Source organism: Haliaeetus leucocephalus, unplaced genomic scaffold (assembly GCF_000737465.1).
Source record: "Haliaeetus leucocephalus isolate CR32 unplaced genomic scaffold, Haliaeetus_leucocephalus-4.0 Scaffold830, whole genome shotgun sequence".
NCBI lineage: Eukaryota > Metazoa > Chordata > Aves > Accipitriformes > Accipitridae > Haliaeetus > Haliaeetus leucocephalus.
Genome location: NW_010973266.1, coordinates 4314063 through 4323963, shown reverse-complemented (window position 1 = coordinate 4323963; position 9901 = coordinate 4314063). Strand labels below are relative to the sequence as shown.

The 9901-nt window shown below is 46.1% G+C and overlaps 1 protein-coding gene across 3 annotated transcripts in view; it reads right to left on the bottom strand.

Annotated features, from left to right (window-relative positions):
* Positions 1-743, bottom strand: part of FAM53B (family with sequence similarity 53, member B) — a 51817-nt gene extending 51074 nt beyond the window's left edge. For all 3 annotated transcript variants that reach the window (XR_775293.1, XM_010581983.1, XM_010581984.1), the window contains exon 1: positions 672-743. The gene's annotated coding sequence lies outside the window, so the exon portion shown is untranslated. The remainder of the gene's footprint in view (positions 1-671) is intronic.
* Between the last annotated feature and the right edge of the window lie 9158 nt (positions 744-9901).

Below are 9901 nucleotides of genomic sequence, written 5' to 3'. Positions count from 1 at the left end.
CCCCCCAGCCTGGGGAATTTTGCACCGAGCCCCCCGACCTGCCAAGTTTCAGCCCGGCTGAACATCACTCTCGGCCGGGAGAAAGGAAAGCACGTGTCGATGCGTTTGGAGGAAGAAATTAGAGAGGCAAAGGCAGAGGAATCCGAGGAGGGGAGGCACGCTTGCTCCCCACGCTCAAAAAAAACTTTGGAGAGGAGACCTTCTCAGCCCCACCCGCGACACCCCCGGCACGCCGGGACCTCATCCCGAAAAGGGTTTTCTCCCGCGGCAAGGGCTGAGCATCCCGGCAAAGCAACCCCCGGCCACACACCGGCGGCCCCCGCCCCGTTCCCGTTCCCTCCGGACCCTCCGGGCTTCTCCTCCGCGGGACCAGGGCCGAAAGCCGGCTTGGGGCCGGGGGGGGGTGGCACACGGGGGACGCAGGGCTCGGCGGCACAAAGGCGGACAAACCCCCCCAGCCCGCTCCTCCGGGGCGGAGACGGGAGAGAAGCGGAGAGAAGAAGCGGAGACCCCCGGCGGGGCCGAGGATGCGCAGCGGCGGGGGGGTATATGGGGACCCCGGGGAGGGCAGATCGCCCCACCGCCCTTTGTCCACCGCTCCCCGGGATGTAGACGGTGGGACCCCCCCTCCCTCCTTCTGCCACGAGTGACAGCGCGACCCGGGCGCTTACCGCGGTGATGGTGGGTGGGTGGCGGCCCGGCCGCGGGCACCGCTCCGAGCCGCGCTCCCTCTGCCGCCGCCGTGCTGCGGGCGGGGCGGAGGGAGGGAAGGGAAGGGAAAAGGAGGAGGAAATGCGCTTGTCACTTCCTGAGCGGGGCCGGCGGAGGCAGGGCCCGGCCCCGCACCTGCGGAGCACGGCGGGGAAATAAACCAACCCCCCCCCAACCCCGGCCCCGCCGGCGCGAGGTAAGGGGGGGAGGAAAGGAGCTGAGGTTCTGGGGGTTAAACGTCGCTCAGAGCCGGTGTGTGTAGGGGGGTGTCTGGGGGGGGAACCAAACCAATCAAACCCCAAATTAATAAAAAAAATTTAAAAAAAAGCGAGTCCGAGCAGCGCCCGGCGCGGTGTAGGCAGGCACCGCTCTCCTTCTTGCGTTAGTGCCGACTCGCGTGGGGCTCCGCGGCCCCGTTCGGAGGCCGAGAGTGACTCCTGGTGGCACGGGAGGAGGAGGAGGAGGAGGGCTGGACTCCAGCAGACCCCATGGAAGGGTCCCCCCCATAAGAAGTAGCCCTCAAGTTTCAGCGCATCGCAGGTGTGCACCACCCGCCGCTGTACCCGCCGGTGGGATTCGGCCAAAAATCCCACTCTTCCTCTGTTTTCCCAGCGTTTATTTGGGGAAGAGGCGTTTGACAGAACACAAGCTCAGCAAAATACCGGCAGGCTGAAGGTGGCCGTGGGTCCTCTGCAGTATTCAAAGACACGTCGGCTTGGCTTCGCTTGGGAGACGGCCCTTAGAAGCAATCTGCCCTAACAATACCATTTTCCATCCATCCAAGCCGAACCGCGCGCAGCACGTAGGCTTCTTCCAAAAGCGAGCGTAATTAGCAAACAAGGAAACTACATGACAGCTAAAAGGGAGATTTAGAACTCATTACAAAACAGAGCCTAAACGTTAATCTTGAACATATGCGAGCAGACAACACAGATGTCATCAGGAATGAATCCGGGGCTAAATTTCATCCACCCAGCTGGATGGCCGGGCACGCTGCTGGCAATGGCAAGTAGGAACGAGTAAGGGCATGTGCGTGCTGGACGGCGAGGGAGGCTTTAGGCGTGTAACTCGGCAGTGCTTCGGATGTCCTGCCCCGCTGGTGCACGGCCCAAGATGCCAAATAAATATCGAGGGAGACTGTCAGTATTTAATGTAATAAAGAAGAAAGGAGGTAAGTAAGCAGAAGAAGCAGGAGAAGATTTAACAACGGAGCAGCTCCTGCCAACGTAGCGAGGACAGATCTCAACAAAAGTGGCTCTGTACTTGCTACATATAAAATTAGGCAGGAGGGGCCGGTATGAGTGGACTACGAACAGGAAAAAGGGCTTGATGATGTGAAGGGGCTTTTGCATCAGGCTCCTCCATCCCACTCAGTGTTTGCTTTTCTTATCACGTACTGAGACTGGCAGCAATAAAACACTTGCAAACTCCTTTTCCAGAACTTTGGGAATCAAGTTTGAAAATGTTTTCTTATGGTTTCCCAGCTGAATATTTCAGTAATAAAGCTTGCAGCGTAATTGAATCCATTCCCGTGGCAGCCTTGCACAGTGCAGTCTTGGTCTCCAAGATCCAAGCAGAAGGTTGCTTTCTGTCTGCGTCTGCAGCTCAGTCCAAACCCAGCATTTTCTACCTCTCATCCTCCGTGCTTTCCGACAGATGAGCTGGCTGTGGAGCATTATCAGCCTGTGCGAAAGCCTGCTGCCAAAGCATAAACCTGTTTTCCACAGACAGTATTTTCAGTAACGTTGTTTAAATGTAAAGACTGGTCATGGGTCCCTGCTCTGGTGACAGTGCAGAAGATCCTTGTCAGAAGGGGAAAAGACAGAAATAATTTTCAAGCTTTAAAGAACTGGGCATGAGAGTTTAGTCATTGTGGACAGAAAATTCAGTCAGTTACATTCTGAGCTGATTTAATTTGTGTTTTTGTCTCAGATGTCAGCGCCTTTGCTACCCACTGACTAGGAGCCTTCCTTGTGGAGACGGAAACTCTGTGGGTAGGAAAGAAGCTAATGATCCCCATGGTCCTTCTGAAATTATACTGGGGTCCAAGTCATTAAAACATTTAGATGTGACAGTGCTAAGCCCTACAGATAGACACAATTTCCTTCACTTCCAGTGCACAGTTGGCTGCAGTTACAGCCTGCTTTCTGCGCAGCCTTTCCAATGCTTCACTCTCTACTCCAGTTTGTTGTTATTCCAGTCATATGCACCACGGTTGCTAACAATTTCAGAAGCGTCCTTTTCACGATGACCTACAACTCTGCGCTGTTCTGAGCACCTGAGCAATCCCAGTTATTTATGGTTTTATCCTTCTGCTTCTCGTGCCAGGCAAGGAACACAGGTAAGAGACTCGCCTGAAGCCAAGCAGAGAGTCCGAGTGTCCCCGTCGCAGGCTGATGTCCCAGCCGCCCGGCTGTGCCGGGTACCACGTACTCACAAGGACATCTTTGGCTCCACTGAAGGTCTCCAACAGCACAGAATGGAGACCAGTTTCAGAAGCCACACTCCAGTTTCAGGGGAAATCCTGAAATTCACAGAATCTAAATAACAGGGAGCAGAAGTATTTTTAACAAATGTTTCATACCCAGGGAACAAGCACATCTCTGTAATACGATCAATGTGTTCTAGGTCAGAGAGTATCTGAATCAAGGAGACCTGATACTCAAAACAAGTGAAGCGTTGCTGTGCAGAGAAGGTTGTAATGAGGAGTGTAGTTCTTACTACATTTGGCACACGATAAACCTAAAAATCCTTCTTTTACTTCATAGGTTATTTGCTACACACATGCAACAGCTTTGTGTTTCGGCTTCCCACTTCACTTGCCGCCTCCCTCCCTGCCTTGGCAGAGGGCACGACTGCTGAGCTACGGGCTGCCCCAGACTAGGTGCAATGGAAACAGTTGATGGATAAAATAAATAGACCATGAAATACGTATGTGAAACCTCCTCTCGCTTGACTGCGCTAATCACTTTGTCAGCCATGTTTGTGTCTGAATCAGCTTAAGATAAGCCAAGAGTTAGTTGTCCATCATTCACAAGAACCAAGGCAGCTGTGGACATGCCCAAAAGCAGCACGCTACGTTGGATAAGCAGAAATGCAATACCCATGGAGTTGAGGCACCCTAGGGTAGGGCAGCAGTCAGCGAGGTTAATTACTCCTGCAAATTGGGGTGAAAGAGCCTAGATCCTTCTGCTGGAAACACCAACTTGTGTTTTAGGGGAAGCATTAGAGAAAATCTAACTGACAAACCTTCAGCCCACCTTTTCTTGGTTGGTGTTTCAGGCTGGATACAGGCTTACCACACCATGCATGCACATCTCTGTGCTGCTAATGAGAAGTTTCAGTTCACAACCCTATCAACATTTCAAATTACTCAATAAAGGCACATTCTTCCCACCTCTGCTTGACGTGTGACACTGTCCATGAATACTGGGCGCTGGAATGATTGTGCTGAGGTTCATTTCTGTTCCCTCACTAGTGTTTATTAGCTCTGGCTCTCCAGCACAGGCTTATGCACTTGCGATTATCCAGAATTTATATGCTAACTTGCGGCTACATCATTTGTTTGCCTGACAGCACTCAGTTTAATTTCCAGTAACCTAGAAATGGGCTCATTTCAAGCTATACTGTTACCTAACAAATGGAAATTAAGCCACAGGTTGGCTTTTCCTTTATTTGTGTCAAATAAAACACGCCAGCGTTCCTTCTCCTTTGTCTTGAAGCTATAACACCTCATCCCCTTTCACTGAAAGCCCTAGGTATCCATTAATTGTTCCTCAATTTAGCTGCTACCCACAAGGGTTAGGTCAGGCTCAACGTACTTCCAGCCAAGGCATACGATAAAGCCATCCCCTCCACAGGTGTCCGTACCACCCGTTCGGCCAAGGGGTAGGTAACGCTGCGCAGCCTTCCTCTCCTCTTACCCCAGAAAAGGCAGCGAGCAATGGGAGCACAAAGGCAGATCTCCTTACGGCAACGCAAAGCCCTGGCCTGATTATTTTCTATGTGCTCTCCACATATTTTACAGGAGACGATTCGATATGTTAAAATGCTTAGAGGGCCTATAAAATAAAGCAGTTATTGTTGTAGCAAGTTGTGTTCTTTACCTTTCGGCATGCCAAGATTAGGAAAGCAATCCGAGTGCCAAAACACTGAAAATTTTGCTGTATGTTGCTAAATACCATACTTAAAGATTTTGTCTGGTATGAAATAACATAAATTTTGGCAGCCTTTTACCAGGCATCCTGGAACACTGTAGAACGGACATAGCGGAGTATATATATGCAGATTTTCCTCACAATGGCTACAGTGCTGCCAGTGCATTCCTGGAACGTGGAAATACATGGAAGCCAGTGTCAGCGATGAAGAAAAGCATGCTGTGCCTAATGTACCAGAAAAGCTATTCCAGAACTCATCCTTACGTAAAAATAACTCCAGAGAAGCTGCCAAGAGCAGCTTCATAGCTTCACGAGTATCCATCCACCTCACACACGTGGCTTCACTCTGCACACCTGGATGCAAAGCCCAGTTGTGCTAAGTGAGTGGTCTCAGTTCATCACCTCATTTGCCCATTCAGGCCTTTGACCCTTCAGCCCCACCAATGTCACAGCCTGCACCAGAAACCTGTGCAGAACTGAAATAATTTGGACACAATTTATATGAGAGAACATCTCCATTTCTAGCCACAGACATGTTCCCTCAGAAGAGAACTTTTTTCATTACTTAGAGACAAGGATAATGCAAACGCTGTGAAGACGTCAGCCCAGCCTCAGAGAGTGCTCTGGTTCCGTACAGCAAATCCTGTACGGCAGACACAGCTTCCATACTGGTATCCTATGATCAATCTTTGAAATACCTTATTATTGCACTGAAGGTGTAGGGCAGTCTGCTCACACCACTGTTTATTGCACACTTTATTTGTTCTCCGGAGACTCTCCCACCTGAGACCTGTGTGGTGGGACACGCACTTCTTAACTCAGGTATAACCAGCTGTCCTGTAAATAGCAATGGCAGGATTAAAACCCCAAACATCTGAAGGCTCCTTTTTAAAATCATTTTGAAAAATAGAAAGTAAAAAAAGCTGAGAGTCTCCTGTCGCTATAGGTGTCAAATACCCTAAATCCTACGATACAATCAAGGCAGCTGGCCATTCCTGGTTTTCAGAAATGGTGCTGCAACATTGGTTTTGAAATCAAGAGGGTGAGCCCATAACGCAAACACTTATTTCAACCTGATGCTCTCGATAATGACTTGAAGAAATATTCTCCTGAGAGGATAGAAAGCCTATAATTTTATGCTTCATCATTGCTGGCCCTGTCTGGAAGAGCAGCTGCCATAATTCTGTTAGTATTTCTGACATAACCCAACAGCTCTTCAAAAAAATTGTAGCTCCCAGAAATTCTTCATTTTAGACTACAGAATTACACTTAAGTTCAAGAACAGAATATTAATTCCGTATCTTCTAAGCCTTCCAAAAAAATTAACATTTAAAAAACAGCCTACAGACAGCAATGCAGTTGACTATTTCGGCTCCTTAAGGACTGTTAAATGAACACACTTTCTTATAAATAACAAGTTGGTCACCAAGAGGGAAGTCAAGGAGTAAGGGAACATTACCCTTCCCTCTGAATTTTCTGTGTTCATTCAGTTGCGTCATGATTTTCATGTCTGGTATTTCTCACTTTTTAATTTATATAAACATGATTATACAAATATTTACATCAAGAAGGTACTGTGATGCTGAAAGGGCAAAGGCTTTTTGTCTTGAGAACCTATTTACCCTACGCTCTAGCAGAGTCCCATGTGTAGAAACTCCCCTAGATCTGACATCTCAAATCAATACTTATTTCCTTAATTTCACTTGGTCTCCTCTTTCAGGTATTTCATCCTGACAGTTCACATCCCTGATACACCCTGTAAAAATCCAGCATAAATTGCTGCAAGCTCTTTCGGTAGTACAAGCCCCACAACAACTACAATGGCCTCTCTCAGTAAATGCCTAAAAAAGAGAATCCCTAAATGTGGTTTGCTTGGCAATAGCACGTATCAAGAGTCAGGTATCGGATGTCTGAGCTGCGCCAAACACAGATGTTGGTACTGCAAGAATAGTCTGCGGGCTCAACTGCTGCTGAGATCCACAGAAGATGTCAGTTTTACTACCCACAAACCTCATGTTTCACAGAGGAATCACATACACAGTCCTCAGATAGCAAAACAATACCAGTAGAACATATTTCAAAGGCTGCATTTATTCTCCTGTAGTCTGGCGTTGCAGCTGAAACCAAGAGCCACGCAACCGTGTAGTCATGAAGATACCAGCCTTCATGACCTACCATGAAGCACTGCCCAAACTACAAGCAAAGACTCACTCCTCCTAACTCACTGCTTATTCCTCTGCCTCCTTTTTTTTTTTTCAAGAGGTGTTTCACTGAAAAGCATCAACATTTAGAGATCACACCTTCATGAAGAACCATCTAGCAAGATGAACTGCCCCAAATCAAGGACATTCTTTGACATGTCATTTCCAAATCCTACTAGTCAGAAAAAAGCCATTGCTTAAGTCAGTATTAAAGCTCCTCCCTAGACTCCATTATGCATAAAATACCAGGTTTCCAACAGAGCAGATTTTAAACAGTAAGCCTTTGGTTATTATTGCCTTAAAATAAATCTTCTAAAACATGTTTAACAAGCATTTTTCTACTCTCCAGTGATACTTGAAAGTGCTTGGGCCTGTGAAAGAATATGCAAACTCGGATGCAGAAATCCTTAGTTTCAAGCAATAGCTTGTGTGCTTGTTTGAGGCTAAAGAGGGGCCTTGACAAATTGAGGAATCAAAACCTTTCCAGGTGTGAGAGCCGCTCCATTTTTCCACTCCCTACCCATCCTCCCTATAAAGGCACCTATCTGCAGGCTTGCTCTTTTCAGCTTTATTGAGCATGTTACTAGAAAACTTTTATACTGACCTGAGAAGCAGATAGGCACGGGAATTCTGCCCCAGAACAACACAAAGATGTGAAGACGACTGCCTACGGCCAAAGCCCGGACCCTTCTCCATGGCGAAAACATGTTCCTGTCCCAAACTCCTTCAGACAACTAGCATTTAAGACTCCCGACAATAGGCCCGTGACACCTTTGGGCAGCAGGATGACATTTTAGTGGTGACGTTAGTGTGTGTATCTCCACCTTATGACTGGACCCCGTAATGCCAAAGGTAAAGCAGAAGAACCGCATCTCTGAAGACTTGCTGCCTATGGAGCTATATACAGCCCAGAAGCGGTAGGGAAATGCTTGAAGTGGAAGCTCTCAATAATCCATGAACTTGGGCAAATAATGAGGTAGCCTGGAAGAGATGTTTGGTTCTCAGCCTTTCCTCACCTCTAAGAAGCCTCCCTGATAGCAAATGTATTCATATAGGAGGAAATAATTCCAAAAAGAAATACAATAGCTGTCCAGAACATTTGGAAAACAGCAACATAATAGCAAGAGAAAATAGTGAATTACTATCATTGCTTCCAAATGCCTCGCTAAAGATACTAATTGAAAGTGGTTGATCATACAACTTGCATGACACACTTAGATGATTTCTGATGCTAAAATTTCTGTGTAACCGTTTTAGGAAGCTTATTTTTAGCTTTACAAATGATATAAAAATACTACCTAGAGGACAGAAATCTAATGATAATCAGTCCTATGAAGAGGAGAAAATACTTGTCCTGATCCTTACATATCTTTTGGAGTGTGAATCTGTAGTTAAATTCCTCCTAATTGATTAAAGAAAATCCATGACAGCCATGACTTTATTTTCATTCCATGATTAAATATATATCATGCTTTCGTTAGCAAAAATTACAGATAGGAATAAAACAGATGCCCTAAACGCATCCTGCCAGAGTACTTGCCAATTAAAATTTGCTTGTATTAACTCTACCTGATGCCAAATTGGCTAAAAAAATGTCATAGACTTTTTATTGAGGTTGTTATCATAAGTGTACTTCGACTCCTTTGTACTACTCCATCAAAAAAATCCTCTGTCTGAATTACTACTTACATTTCATAGCACTCCTGTCGGCTGCTGGAAGCCTGCTGGGCAGATGCAGTATGTCGTACTACAATAGTCACCCAAATGATAACAAGACCGTGGTTTTGACACTCAAGCTGGGAACGCAAGCCTGACCAAATATGCAAAGAGCTATTCACTGGGACTAAACTTTCTCACCACTGGTGATAGACCATTCTTCCAGTGGAACCAGTATATCCCATTTTCAAAAAGATGTAAAATTTAGGATTGCTACCTTGAAGACATCACCAGATGGATCACAGAGGGCGGACTCACCACTGTGCAAATAATGCCTCATTTCCTATCCTGGGAAAGGACTAGAAGTATTTCTTGAGCCCTTAAAGATCTCCTGAACCCTGGAAACTAGAAGTCTGGAAACTAGGAGAAGCAATTCTCTGATAAGCAAGCATGACCTTGCCTGTGAAACAAAACCTGATTGCCTAATAGGGCCTCCTTGATGTTTGAAAGAACAAGTTGATTGTCACCTGCAAATGTGTCTGTCAAGGCATAAAGAAAACTCATTTTCCTACCTTTCATGCAATAGTAGTGTTCTGAAAATACAAAACAACACAAGAAATAAAGGCAAAGAAATTAAGCAAAAGGATCGCATGCAGAGGTTTAAAAACAAATTAAAAAAGGAAAAAGGAATGGATAGTTATGCTTTGAATTCTTTTGGATTTATGCAGCTAAAGTTTGTCCTGAGAAATTCACTGGAAAACATGCGGTCGTTGGCTCTTAAGACATTACTATGTAGCAAATTTATAATGAAGGAGGCATATGTCACATGCTAGTGAGACTGTAACATCACACCTTTATATATTTATGAGATCAGTGAAAATAACTGATGAAGCATGCACACATTCAGGCAAGTGAGATTTTTAAAAACGCTCCCTCCGTGGGAAAAGATTTGAGCTATATCAGCAGAGACAAAACTATGCTGAGTCTGAGAATCTCCAAAAATCTGAATTTAAAGCACTAACTGGTCCTTTTTTGCAAGTGCTATGGCTTTTATATCCGTTTCCCCCCTTAACAGCTACACTCATATTCACCTAAGAAAAAAACAGAAGATCCGGCACTTACATTGCAAAAGCTTGTTGCTTATTACACCACACAACAGAGAAATGAGATTTTTGT